General features: G+C 38.6%; 1 non-coding gene across 1 annotated transcript; it reads left to right on the forward strand.

The window, feature by feature from the left end:
- The first annotated feature begins 7,859 nt into the window (after positions 1-7,859).
- Positions 7,860-7,966, forward strand: LOC117016346 (U6 spliceosomal RNA). Its single transcript, XR_004421872.1, has one exon. It is a non-coding gene; the product is annotated as a U6 spliceosomal RNA (small nuclear RNA).
- Positions 7,967-15,647: the final 7,681 nt, after the last annotated feature.

The following is a 15,647-nucleotide window of genomic DNA, read 5'->3' on the forward strand; positions in this document are numbered from 1 at the left end:
CCTTCCCCCTCTCAGTTTCAAATGGCCTGCCAGCCAGGCTTAGGTTTCCTGGGCAGAAGATGGAAGAATTCCTTTCTGTGGTAGTCAAGGATACCACGGGAATTTTGAGAGGTGATAGAACTGTTCTGCATCCTAATTTTGATGGTAGTTAAAACTCACACAATTGTCCGCCCAAAATATAGTCAACTTTACTGTATTTTAGAAGTTAAAAAGTAAAAGATACAATCACAGATTTTTCAGGAGAAAAATTTCTTCTATATACCAAGATAATAGAGAACTTTAAATTTATACAAACTTGGCCATCTTATAAAACAGTAATACAAATTATTAAAATATAAATTCTCAAGCACTATAACAAACTTCTACAAATAACTTAAACAATTCTTTTATGAAAAGACTTGATGAGTCTTTCCTTCTCTTTTCCTCTCCCATTCTCATTTTGCTACAAGGAACCATCTTAAAGCTTAATGGAAACAGTAATTGTGACCAGCATGTATGCTTGAAAAGATGAAAACAGAGCCTTAAAAACGTTCCATCTCGTACTTATTTTAACAGGTATGTGCTTAGCTTGTTCCTATTTCTTGGCTAATGGTTTTTCTTTCAAAGAAGAGGAAGAAGAAAAACAATGCTGAATCTTGTTCTTTCAAGGATAATTGTATAACGATTGTATTCTTAGCCAAGAAAGGAAGGAGAGAAGGAGAGAAGGGAGACGGAGGAGGGAAATATGGTAGGAGGTTGTACTTTTAACCCACTTCAAGAGGAATTTTAATCAATAAAACCAAAATGCTATCATGAAATTAAATTGTCGTTAATGTTCTATCTTTCGGTATAATTGTAATCACAGGGGAATTGAACTTGTAAATTATCAAACTGCAAACTGGCAGCAGGTGATGAAACTAATTAAATAATGTGTTTCCCATGGCATTATGCCCAGAAAAATGGCACAGCAGCTTCTTTCAAGACATTCCTCTCAGGACATTCTTTCCTAAGGCTGTAATCCTGACGGGGTTCTTTTTGTTTGTTTGTTTTGTTTTTTAATAAAATGTTTTTCTTTTCAAACTGAAGAGAAAAAGAATAAAATGATCACTCTTCTAATACAGCCTATATAAGGATTGGCTTTTAAATTTTAATAATTACCTTATTTCCACATTTAAAGGCAAATAATAAAATGTATGAAATAACCATACTCTAATTTTTAATATTTCTCAATGCCTTAGTCTGCTCAGGCTGCCATAACAAAATACCATAGACTGGGGGGCTTAAACAACAGAAACGTATTTTCTCACTGTTCTGGAGGCTGGAAGTCCCGGATCAAGGTCTGGCAGGGTAGGTTCATGGTGAGAGCTCTCTCCCTGGCTTGTAGCTCTCTCCCTGGCCCATCTTTTCTCTGGGTCCCCATATGGAGGGAAGAGAGAGCTTGCTCATCAAGTGGACGTGACCACACGTTGACCGGGGAAATGGACCCGAGCAGTCAGAGGCTCCACCACCCTATCCTGGGAACATACGTTCCTCCCACCGTTACCACAGCCCAGGGAGAGCAATGTGTTATTGAGATCATCTGGGCTGTGCCCATGCCTGAACCCCATTCAGGCCTCTATGTGAATGTTTAAGATTCTGGTGGATGGCTGCAGAGATCTCCTCGTCTTGTGGCCCCTCAAGACAAGCCTTATCTGTAAGTTCCCTTGCTTATTAAACTGCCTCCTACAAATCTGGAGAGGTCTGCGTCTTTCTTCCATCTCTCCTTGCCCGCCATGTTCAGAGGGCCAGTTTTAGATTTCACCCCAAGAACTCCTAAGTTCTCAAACCAACATGTATGAATTTGGGGGTGGGGGGGACAGAAACATTCAGTCCATAACACTCAGTTTTGGGAATTTCAATACTTAATTTTACCAATTAACAAAAAGAAACACACTTATTGATACATAGTTATAAATGTAATTGTTTTGAGAAAATGAATATAGATGTGCTTCAATTCTTTTATAATGGTGTACTGATTACATAAAATGGAAATTTTTGAAAATACAGACATAGCATACTTTATCCTGGGTTTTTTATTAGCTTTTTACACTAAAACAAAACTGTTTATAAACATTTTAATTTCCTGTACCTTTCCATTAGATCTTCCATTATCTAAACCGACACTTGAGGACATGTAAACGTAATGTAAATGCGGGTTTGTGGTGGACAAAATTCTAGTGCTACCCTCCCACCCCGCAAAGATTCCTATCCCTTGGTTATTCAAACACTGACCAAAGTACTGCTATGAAGGGATTGTGCAGATACAAAGTCTCAAGTCAGCGGGTCTTAATATACAGAGATTATCATATGGGCCTGACCCAATCAGGTGAACCCTTTAGGAGTGTTTTCTCTGGCTGGTAGCAGGAGTCAGAGAGATTTAAAGCATGACAGGGGTCTGATACACCCTTGATGGAGGAGACTTGTGACAAAGAATGTGGGTGGCCTCTAGAAGCTAAAAGCAGTCGCCAGGTAGCAGACAGATGTGAAACAGAGGCTTAAGTTTTATGGAAGGAAATGAATTCTGTCAATAACCTGAATGAGCTTGGAAGCTGACTCTTCCCCAAAGCCCCCAGATAAGAGGCCAGCCCAGCTAACACTTCAATTTCAGACTTATGATACCCTAAGCATAGAACTCAGATGATCCCATATGAACTTCTGACCCACAGAACTGTTGAATTAATAAATATGTGGTATTTTAAGTTGCTAAATTTGGGGTCATTTATTATGCAACAATGGCAAATTAATACAGATTTCCAACTAAAATGTGTTCTGATTTAATGAACTAAAAACTAAAAATTGCTTCACATACAAAAATACACAGATTACACTATAAAAATATATGAACACTAAAATTTTCTGAGTGCAGTTAACAGGATAAAATTTCTCTAATAATTCTTAACATTAATATTGTTTGTATTGATATGTTTTGTTTCCTATTTTAAAATGGCTTTTGAGACTCTAATACAATGCAAAATACCCATTATATCTAAAGACTTTTTTAAATTGGAATTTAATGCTAAACTATCACATTATAAAAAGGTAAAAGAAAAGGATATACTGTCACTCCATATTTTCCGTGTAAGCTTTCTCAATACTTATAGTCTAAATGTAAACACCTTGACTTTTCTAAAGTCCAAAATGAAATAGTGCATTGTAGATATTATCTTAATAATATGCTTGAATTAGATTTAATTGTGTTTTTAAGATTATTTGCAAATTTTAAATAATGTTGCAAATTAAACATATCTTTGATATAACAAAATAGATAAGATTAAGATGGTAATAAGACAGTAACTAAGATTCAAGATCATCATAGTAGTTATGAGAAGAAGAATGACAAAAATCAGAAAAGAAAAAAGTCATTGAAAAGCTTTATACTTGGATAATTTTTTTTTATTGTAACTAGTAGTTTGGGTACACATTTTTTCAAGGAAAAAATGACAAGCCTTTTATAGGGGACAACTACAGCCACTTGCAGCTTCTAACCACATGAAATGCCATCATCTCCATATCTCAGTTTCTCCAGTTACATCCTTGGTTACAAGGCCGCTGAATATGAGATTGTAGCTCCTAGGGCAGAAAGAGCACACTGGCCCCTTTTCCTACTAAAGAAATGACAATGAACAGACTACCTGTTCATCAAAACTAACTTCTTTCCCTCATGGGTATACCTCTAGACTACATCTCATGGACTTCTTTGCCATTAAGGGGTCATGTGACTGAATTCTGGCCAACAGAGTTTAGGTGGAAGTGATTGTGTCACTTCTTGGGGACCTGTAAAATTTGTCTGTGTAATATCCCACTCTCTTTCATCAAATACCCTTCAGGAGCATGATGATACCCCAGGTGACCCTGGTAGCCACCTGTTGAAGGTAACAGGGCCTCCATCAGATAGGATCCCTGACTGACTACACAGAGGAGCAAACCACGCCTCACACTATGGATTGGAATGTATGTGAAAAGTAAGCTATTAGGTAAAACTGCTGAATTGGGTTTGTTTTCTGTTTGTTTGTTTTTTATATGAGCTAATGTCGTCACAACTAATAACAAAAAATAAGACAAGAAATAAAGACAAAATATTTTATGGTACTAACCTCTCTTCTGTTGAAGAAGAGAGTCTTCAAATAACAGGCACTAAGATAATCTAGAGATAAAAGAAAAGAGTTACCCTGATAATCATCAGTGGCCACATTCATCTCCTAGGTTACGACCTAGGTAGATTCTGTGAGTCTAAATTTTAAAGTAAAACAGCATTGGCCACAAAATTTTAAAAAACAAATTTTTTTTGATCACCATAAGAGTAAGATATTTTTATGTCATCATGTACTTCTGTGTAAAAATTTTAAAGATTTAAGTCAGAACCCCTTACTCTGCTCTTTTTCCTTGGCATTTATCACCTTTTTAAAATCACTTTAGTGAGGTATAGTTGACATACAAAAAGCTGTAGATATTTAATGTACACAAGTTGATGAGCTTGGAGATGGGTATACATACATGAAAGCGTCACCATAATCAAGGCCATAAGTTTCTCCATCATATTACCCTCTAATATAGCATATAATTTATTTATTTGTGATGTTTATTGTTTATTTTCTACCTCCCCTTACTTAATAACCAAACTTCCCAAGGACAGAAATCTTCATGTGTTTATAGATATCTCTCAATAGCCTAGAAAAAGGCCTTGCAAATAGTAAATGTTTGTTGGATGAATGAATAAATGAAGGAATGAATACCTTCTTCCAGTTGTAATATATGTATATGAAATACTTCAATATTTCTAAATGTTGGAGATGCTCTCATTTGCCCCAAAAAAACTAAGGGATAGTTCCTCCTAAGGACAGTCCCTGCTGTCTGAGATAATAGGAGTGATAATTAAATAGCCAGAGGTAAACATTATAGGTCACATTCTGAAGATGATACCAACCAAAAGTCTCCAGTGAAACTTACATCCACCTAATTACACTGAGAAAAAAATTAGGATACATACCTAGGACCAGTAGATTATTAAGAAGACAAGGGAAAATTACATAAAGTGTATTATTAATACTGGTAATTAACTATGCTATAATGCTGATTGCCATCCACCAATCCAGCTGCCCTGGTCTCCTGGATAGTTCTTGAATGTACCTCAGACACGCCCCTACACAGGGCCTCTGTATAGTTAACAGTTGCTTATTACTGAAGTGATCTTTCCTAGAGCATCCACGTGGCTCCCTTCCTGGCTTTGTTTAGGTCTTTGATCAAATGTCACCCTGGTGAGGGCTTCCCTGACGGCCCTATTTAAAATTGAACACCTTTACCCTAGGCCTTCCTTATTCCCTTTTCCTGTTATATTATTCTTCAGAGATGTAATGCCATCTAACATGTTAGATATGCTAGATGTTTATTTTGATTATAATAAACACTCCATAAAGGTGAACAGTCCTGTGTCTTTAATTCACTGCTGAAATCCCAGGGCCTAGAATAATTGGCATGTAGTAATGCTCAATAAATGTTTGTTGAATGACTATATTAAAAACCAAATAAAACCACGTCAAAGAAAGTTCTTGTACTCTGTTACATTTAAAATGCAGTGGTTGTTTTGTTCTTTAAATGGATCTTGATTTGGACCATGAATATTTAAACAATATAACTAAAAATTGTAATTGTATCAGTCAGGATAAGTTAGAGCAGCAAGTCTCAAATATTTTTGGTCTCTGGACCCCTTTATACTCTTAAAAATTATTGAGGACCTAAAAGAGCTTTTCTTTATGTGGGTTTTCGCTATTAATAATTACTACATTTGATGGCTATCATCAATAAATCAACAAACAACAAGTGCTGGCGCGGATGTGGAGAAAAGGGAACGCTTGTGCACTGTTGGTGGGATTGCAGACTGGTGCAGCCGCTATGGAAAACAGTATGGAGGTATCTCAAAATTCTGAAAATGGAACTACCTTATGATCCAGTAATTCCACTCCTAGGTATCTATCCGGAGAAATCCAATTCAAACTTCAATTCAAAAATCTTTATGCACTCCTATGTTTATTGCAGCACTATACACAATAGCTAAGACATGGAAACAACCAAAATGCCCATCGGTAGATGACTGGATTAAGAAACTGTGGTACATTTATACAATGGAGTATTATGCAGCCATAAAGAAGAAAGAAATCTTACCATTTGCAACAACATGGATGGATCTAGAGAACATTATGTTAAGTGAAATAAGTCAGACAGAGAAAGATAAGTACCATATGATCTCACTTATTTGCGGATTCTAAAGAAAAGAATAAGTGAATGAACTAATCAGAAACAGTTTGGGAGACAATGAGGAAAAACTGAGGGTTGCTAGATGGGCGGGAGGGGTGGGGGGGGGGGGGGGGGGGGGAGGGGATTGGAGGGCAGTCGGTGACCACAGGATGGCCACGGGGTTTGAAAATTAATCTGGGGAACGTAATTTGGTGGTTACCAGAGCGTAAGGGGGTTGGGGGGTGGGGGATGAGGGTGAGGGGGATCAAATGTATGGTGATGGAAGGGGAGCTGACTCTGGGTGGTGAACACACAGTGTGATTTATGGATGATGTGATACAGAATTGCACAACTGAAATCTATGTAATTCTACTAACAATTGTCACCCCAATAAATTAAAAATAAATTAAAAAAAAATAATAAAAAAAATAATTACTACATTTGAAGTTAAAACTAAGAAATTTTTAATATTTATTAATTGATTTTAAAGTAGTAATAATAAACTCATTACATGCTAACAAATATATTTATTATGAAAAGGAAGCATATGTTGAAAAAAATTGAATGAGAAAAATGGCTTTATTTTAATTTCTACAAATCTCTTTCATACTTGTAGATTTAATGGAAAACAGCTGTGTTCTCATACTTGTTTCTGTATTATTCTATTGCCATGTGTTGTTCTTGTTGAAATATGTACAGTTGGAAGAGGAAGGAGTATTTTTAATATCCTTTTCATATATTTGTGGATAGTGTTCTTTGATATTATACAAAATCCCAAAGAAGTGGTAATTTCTTAAAGGTTAGTTGCAGCACAGAATCTGAAACCACATCAAAGAAATTTCTTGTACTCTGTTACATTAAAATGCAGTGGTTGTTTTGTTCTTTAAATGGATCTTGATTTGGACCATGATTTGATCACTTCTTGCAATGGTCCTTTAGAAAATATTGGTTCACAGAGTTTTACAGATTTTCTGCATTTGACATATTTCATTATACAATATCAAAGTATCATATTCATTAATATCACCACTTGTCAGAAAAGTCCTTAAGACCTGCGAAGTTTCAAACTCATAGTGGTGGATACACATTGAATTTTATCATTGCCAAAAATAGCATTCGTTGTTTTCCTTGAAGGGACCGGCACACTTGAATCCCTTGTAATAAATTGCCTAGCAAACACCAGAGTCTGGATAGCCATAGTTTGTCTGTAAGTCATTCATTCAAGTAAAATTGGTGTTTCATGAAAGGAGTGGTTGGTGCAGCTCACAACTCTGGCACAAGTCGTTTTTCCTTGAGACGACCAAAATTGCTTTTGATGTACTTCCCACTTCATCATTCAGAATATTTAAAAGATGTGTACTCAAGGGATGAAATTTAATTTAAAGAATTGTAATTTTCATCAAAGACATTCTTAAATAAAATGAGTTTTGGGGTCTGTGTGGGTGTTTTGCTTGCTTGTTTGTTTTTACTGTGAGAGGAAGGTGATGAACTACCTTGATTCCTGCTACAGTGCCAGCATGTTATTCACTATTGCTTTTGCATCATGAGTGCAAACGTCAACACAACAAACGAGGCAAATAATGTCTTTGTGTCATTAAGAAAATAGTTTGGTGCTCGCTTCGGCAGCACATATACTAAAATTGGAACGATACAGAGAAGATTAGCATGGCCCCTGCACAAGGATGACACGCAAATTCGTGAAGGATTCCATATTTTTGTAATTTGGTGGTTACCAGAGCGTAAGGGGGTTGGGGGGTGGAGGATGAGGGTGAGGGGGATCAAATGTATGGTGATGGAAGGGGAGCTGACTCTGGGTGGTGAACACACAGTGTGATTTATGGATGATGTGATACAGAATTGCACACCTGAAATCTATGTAATTTTACTAACAATTGTCACCCCAATAAATTAAAAATAAATTAATAAAAAAATAAATAAATAAATAAATAAATAAATAAATAAATAAATAAATAAATAAATAAACAGCTCAGCCATCGAACGGGTGTCTCTATGGACCTGCAGACTGGAGACCAAAAACACACAGTAAATATTTTTGGTCTAGCTCAAAAAAAAAAAAAGAAAAAGAAAAAAAAAGAAAATAGTTTGACCCCTCTGAGGACCACCTTAAGGGTTTTGGGGGGGGCCGTCAGCAGTCCTCTGACCACACTTTGAGGACAGCTAGGCGAGGGTATGCTGCAGGAACAACCTCAAAATCTCAATGGTCTTTGAAAAAAAAAAGGTTTCTTTCTCACTTGTGCTACCTGTGCATCACATGTCAATGGGATGCTCTGCTTCTCATTGTCCCTAGGACCCAGGATGGTTGTTAATATTGCCAGCTGCTATTCTAGAGTAAAAGCAACTCTGCAGGGCCTCACACTGGCAATTTAGTGCTCCTGTGCTCAAGTGACAGCATGCACTTCGCACAATTCATTGGTCAGAACTAGTCACATGGTTCCATCCAATCACAAGGGGACAGAAAAGTAAAAACCTACCATGTACCCAGAAGCAACAATTACTACCACAAGGTTTATACACCAAAATCTTGGACATTTTATAAAAAATTAAAATGATGTTTTAAACCTTAGATTTTTTAAATACAGAATTTGTTACAGATTTGTGTTTGAAAAAAATAGAGGCTGTCAAAAAGATAAATATAGACAAAATGTGGGAAAGCTCCTTTGTTAGGCTTAAATCCAGCTTCAAGTAATAGAAAATTCCAAAATCAAAAGGGTTTAAGCAATATAGAAGTTTATTTCTCTCTTATGCAAAAGACTTCTGTAGAAAGCAGTCAAGGGAATGATTTGACAAGCCCACCATGTCGTCAACAACCCAGGTTGCTCTTTTGCTGCTGCACCATCCCTAGTGAATAGCCTCCAAATTCAAGGTCACCTCATGGCACAAAATGGGTGCTGGCTCTCCAGCAACCATGCTTTGTTCCAGAGAACAGAAGGAACGGCAGAAGACTAAAGGGCCCTCACTCCCACCCTCTTTAAGAGGTCTTCTCAAAATTCCCACACAACAATTCTGCTTACACATCACTGGCCAGAACATAGTCACATGGCCACACCAGTTTCAAGGGAAGCTAGAAAATGTTCTCTTTATTCCTAGAGTCAAGTGTCCAGCTAAAATTTGGGGTTCTGTTGCTAAGGAAAGAGAGCCTGTCTTTGCCATGGTCCTTCTAGATAGAGTGATGGATAGATGAAGGAAATAGAAACATTACTTTAATATACTTTAAATATATACAATTATATTTGTCAATTATTCTGCAATAAAGTTGGGGAAAAGAAATGAGCAGGATCTTGAAGAGATATCCGCACACCAATTTTCATAGTAGCACTATTCACAAGCAACCCGCATGTCCATCAGTGGATGAATGGACAACCAAAATGTGATAGATACATACAATGGAATGTCATTCCTCCTTTAAAAGGAAGGACATTCTGGCACGTGCTACAACATGGATGAACTTTGAGGACATTATGCTAAGTAAAAAAAAAAAAAAGTCAGTTGTAGAAAAGACAACTACTGCGTGATTCCACTTAACTGGGATACCTAGAGTAGTCAAATCGTCGAAACAGTAAATAGAATAGTGGTTGCCAGGGGCTGGAGGAAGGGGGAAATGGAAAGTTTTGACTTAATGGGCAAAAAGTTTCAGTTTTACAAGTTTGAAAAAGTTTTGGATATTAGTTGCACAGTAATGTGTATATACTTAAAACTACTAAACTATCCACCTGGAAATGATTAAGATGGTAAAATTTATGTCATGTGTTTTTACCACAATTTAAGAAAATAAAATTCATAATTCATAAAAAAAATACATCATGAAAATAAGATGGATGGATGGGATGATGGACAGATGGAGAGATACTTGATAAAGCAAGTATAGTAAATTGTTAAGAGTAGAATGCAGGTGGTGGTGAAAAGGTGTTCACTGTAAAATTCTTTCAACTTTTACTTTATGTTTGATATTTTTCATAAGAAAATGTTGGAGGGAAGCGAGTCTGGTATTAAATAAAGGCTTTGAATGGGCTACTCACTCAGGTTTTTTTCTCACTCAAGAGTATCTTTTCCTTTCAAGTCAAAGGGGATTTGAAAGTCTCATAAGGCACTTCCAGTGCTTTCCTTCTGCCTCCTGGGCAGATGCCTTTGATCACATTACTCCCTATAAAACCTTGTTTAAGCTGAAGATGTCATGGCTGCCAAAAACAACTCTGTAAAGAGGAGGATGCTTGGGGAGTCCCTCCCATGTACCGTGCAGACAGGAAGACCCTTTCTCCCACGTGGCATTCAACCTCTCCCAGGTCTTTCTCAGTGCCATTCCTACTCAGACAAAGAGTCCCTCTAAGAACCATCCAACTTGTGACCTGTGAACAAAGTCTGCCCTTCTTGATATTTTTAGAAAAAACTTTATGCCTAATTTTAGCACCCATAACTCTTTGAGCTTGCCAGTAAATGATTTTTGAATTTGGCATGAACATGAAAAAGCTGAGTTCACTAGAGCAATGCAAACCAGGAGAGAATGTTCCCGCAGTTATTCAAGCTCTTCTCCCATAGCACCATTTATCAGTCAAACATGATGAAAGATGTAAAAGATGTGACATTTCTCCATGCTTGTGCCTTTAATCATCATCCACTGTGTTCTGAGGTTATGACACACCACATAGAAATTCATTCATTCTCATCGAATCAGACAGTAGAAATGCAAGCTGGTGTCATAAATCTGATGAAGAATGCATGAAGCCACTTCTGCAAATCAAAAAATTGGGGGACTTAAGAGATGTGAGATTCAACTTGTTCTATTCCAGTCAGTATGAAATACATAATTTGCAGGGCCCAGTACAGATTTAAAACAGGTCCCTTGTTCTAAAATTATTTAGAATTTAAAGATGGCTACAGTAGAATATTAAACCCAACAGAATATGAAACCCAACTCTTTTGAGTATGGGGACCTGTGTGACTGCACAGGTCACACATCCATGAAGCCAGCCCTGGCTCCCATAGTTGACAAGGTAGTTATTTTTACCTCTGGGACAAAACTTTAGGATAATCTGAATTCAAAGCTGTTGAAGTGGTGAGAGTTGCTCATCTCTTCATGGGAGCGTTGACATTTGATGGAGTTAGGTAGGCATGCCAACTGACCAAATGGAAATATTTAGGGACTGCATTTATTTCCCAGCTGCCTGACCTTGCTAGGACACCTAGCACTGTCACAGAGTAGGCATGCCATGTTGAATTAATCACAGAATTAAATCGCCATGAAGCTACATTTCCCGAATTGCATTTTGATAAGAATGATGCTTTAAACGTATGCATCTTCCTTTCTTAAGAATGCAGCCCTTAGAAAGTCCTATGTTATAAAGCCACCTTGTTTTCTTGATGTATTTCTAAGTATGAATACATTGCAGGCTTAATTACAAAAGGAAGTGATTTACAGACCAGTAAAGGCTCTTCAGGTAATTTATTGGCTACACAACTGAAAGGCCAGGGACAGTGTTCAAAGGCAACTGGTCTGGGCTCATATATCATTAGAACCCATCTTCATTTCACCTCCAATGGTAATATGATACTCCTGCTGTATTGGACTCATTGTCAGGCTCTACATGATGCTTTAAGCAACTATAAGAACACATCAACTCGAACAGCAAATCCAGTGGGAGGGAGAGCTCACTTCCCCCATAGCACAAGTAGAGGGTTGAGACCTGAGCCTCCCCACTAGCCCTGATTGGCCTGACTTAGGTCACATGCCCGTCTTTGAACTAATCCGTGACTGGAATGCTCTGATTGCCTTAATCTTGGTCGTAAATCCCACCCTTAAATCCAGAAATAGAATCAGCTCTTTATGGACTGAGAATGGGGCTGGGATGGATTCCCCAAATGGAAATTTGGGAATTGTTATCAAAGGAGTGGAGTAGCTGCTATGTAACAAAAGCAACACATGTCCATCACAAGCAGAGAGCAAGCTACCCCTATCAAGGACATACTATGTCCCAAGAAACCTAGAGATGAGATATGAAGTCAAGAACTATCCTGAAATTTCTGGCTGTGTTTCAGTGTTCTGGGACACAAGTCCAACTGACTGTCTGAAAGCACTTTTTTTTAAATTTCTTTCATGAAATAATTGAAATCAAAGGCGAGAGCCAGCCTTAGGGACATCAGTCGAGTTAAACTGAGATGCACCATGATGGAATACGCCCCACGGTTCCCAAGAGCGAATCAGGCCCATGAGCGCTATTTGTTCAGATTTGTTTTTAATTTAGAATTGTTTTTACAGTAAACATTTAAAAAGAAAAATTGTTTAGTCGATGTTTTACCTGTGTTCTCATTGACTTGTTCAATATGACTCTGCCCATAACTGTACAAACCTACATAAAACTTTTTTATAGTTACTTAAGCTTTTTAAACTTATTTTTAATCTATATTTTAATATGATGGGTTAAGGACAGCCCCAAGATGTTGACTAATAATAACCAAACCACAATCTTAAGCAGTGAGAGCTTATATCTTTTGACCTTCCATCTTGTATTATCTCCCCTATTTTATCTCCCCTATGCAAGTCGTAATTTACCTAAGGCAGAATTCCTTTGCCTAAATTCCATGAGTACCAGGGCCAACTAATAGCTAATAACAATGATGAACTTTCACTGAAAGTGGAGATAACTGGACCCTGCTCAGGTGGGCAGTGGGGGAGGAGATGGGGCACTAGTGTCTTCTGCATCCTCAGAAGACAATTTGCAAGTTCCATCCAAGCAAGAAAAAAGCTGAACAAAAAGATGCTGCAATGTTTAACACAGGGGCACGCCTCTATGAAGATGAGGGACAACTTAGGGTCACAAGTGTTCTGTTTATTGCCTCAGCAGGATAAGAAGGCATGGCCCAGCACCCACGGCCTGTCATCACAGGCTCACAGGCAGGCACGAGTCTTACAATGCAGTATGTTAGCCATATGCTTCATTTTGCCCCATTATTGGATCATTTTCTTTATGTGGGGCTCCATTTCCATGGCGATGCAAGTGTCACTGCTGAAACCTAGCTTTACAGCAGATAGAACCAGTTCATCCATTTAATAATTTAATAAATATTTATTGAGCACCAACTGTGTGCCAGAAGCTACTGCCCCCACTAGGGACCAGGAGTAAACAATGACAAATTGCTTACTCTCAAGCAACTTACATTATGGTTGGGGAAATCAGATAACAAACATAAGTGGCCAAAATAAATGTGTAATATCAGATAGTTATCGCTGCTATAAACAAAATAAAACGGAGTGATGCGGTGGAAAATGATGGGGAAGGAAAACTACCCTAGAAATGGTGGTCAGGCAAGACCTCTCTAAAGAAAAAAAAATAATAATAATAATAATAACTTTAAGGAGCGCATGATGACCCAGCTGCATGAAGACCTGGAGAACAGTATTCAGAGCAACGGACCAGCCAGTGCAAAAGCTGAGCAGGAAATGAGCTGTCTGGCAAGAGGAAGGAAGGCTAGTGGGACTAGAAACAAGGACAAAAGAATGGTGAGAGATGAGGCTGGAGGCCAGCTCAGGAAGGCAGGGAGCCTGGCATAGCAATAAGGGCACAACAAAGGCCTTCCACTCGCACACTAACAGCCAAAATGATCGCCTCCACTTGTAGAATTCCACAATAAAATATGCCATTGGCGATTTACAAGCTAGGAATCCATTCCGCGGGAGCCAGATCTTATTGGCAGGTTATTTTTATTGGCCCTTTACCGCCATCTGCTGTCGACACTCGGTATGCCCACGCTGGCTTGAGGCAGACCTATACCCGACACTATTTGACTCCACTGTTCAGGGCCTTCTCAATGTCCTCTGAATTGTTACCGGTGTCCTAAATTAGATTCAGATCAAGGCTCACGATGCACTTCACAAGATACACAGAGATGGGCCTTAGAACAGAAAACTTCCATTTATTCAATAAGCTGGACTGAACGCCAGTATGGACTTTTCAAACAGCCTCTATTAAAATTTGCAAATAATGCCTGGTCATCGAATAGTGCCTGGGTCATGCCTGCCCGCAGTCCTTAGCAAAATGCTCTGGAGACACCTGTTCTTGCTATTACAGGTGCTACCAAGTGCTGATTTTCCCCTCCTCCTCTGCATCTCCATATGTCTGTTCTTTGTCACTCCTGCCACCTTCCAAAGCTCCACTAAATGATAGCGGATGGACTAATGACAGATAATAGGATGGGATCCTTTCATTATCAAGTGCCCCCGTGGCCCCAAATATGAGGTGTAATCAAAAAATACAGTGAAAGCTGCTGCTGTGTGCCATCCAACGGAAAGGCAGGGATCTTTAATACAGGAAGTGGAGCATCGAACCTTGGTAACAGGTGTGACAAGTCTCAACTTGTTCTGTGCAGTCAGATGTGAGCTATGATTGAGACGTATGTTTTAAAGTGTGCCATAAATCATCCTCCATCATGACAACACTTCATGTCACATATCGCTTGTGGTGCGGCAATTTCTGTCAAAAAGAAACCTTTACGGTGTGTCCTCATCCACCTTATTCTCCAGACCTGGTACCATGTGATTTCTGGCTCTTCCCCAGAGTCAAAATGATTCAGGACATGGAGGCAGCCACGACAGAGCAATTAAAGAGACTCACAAAAGAAGACTTCCGAAACTGCTTCCGAAAGTGGCAAGAATGATGGAATAACTGTTCAAAGCGAGGGGGAGTATTTTGAGGGGGATTAATGACAATGTGTCTGTTACTGTAATGATTTTTTTTAATTTAAATATTCACCATTTGTTTTGATCACACCTTGTATGCCAATTTGGAATCTTGATAACCCAAATTTGCCTAAGGCAGAAACTTTGTGTCAATTCCATGGACACAAGGGCTAACTCATAGCTAATAATAATGATGTATTTTCACAGGAGGTGTCCGCTCGGCTCAGCGGACCATATGGTGTGGATAGTGACCAGTGGGCGGAGTAACCTATAACTGACATACATGAGAAATATCCTTCAATAATATGGCCTGGGCCTTAACCACAAAGTGATGTTAACCTGGATTTACACTCCTGCTGACCCATGGGCAACTCCCTTCATCCCCTGGCCCCGTCTCACACATCTACAATAGTGGGATTCAGCCACAATGGCCAAGACCACGAAAATGTCATTGCATGGCCTTTTTGCTGTTTAGCTTTACTGGGGGTAATTTGGCTCCTACAGTGGATATAGGACACTCCCAACCCAATCTTCAAGGCCACTGGAACATCTTCCATCCTCATCGCCATCAGGTATTATTGGGCCAGCCAGCCACACTCTGGAACCAAATCTACCAGGTAGATGGACGCCGCCCACCCACACTCGGATGGTTGTGTGTCTGTCCCTGAGAGGACGTATGGGAGTGACACTTCTGGAAAACAAGTTCCAT

Source organism: Rhinolophus ferrumequinum, chromosome 23 (genome assembly GCF_004115265.2).
Source record: "Rhinolophus ferrumequinum isolate MPI-CBG mRhiFer1 chromosome 23, mRhiFer1_v1.p, whole genome shotgun sequence".
NCBI lineage: Eukaryota > Metazoa > Chordata > Mammalia > Chiroptera > Rhinolophidae > Rhinolophus > Rhinolophus ferrumequinum.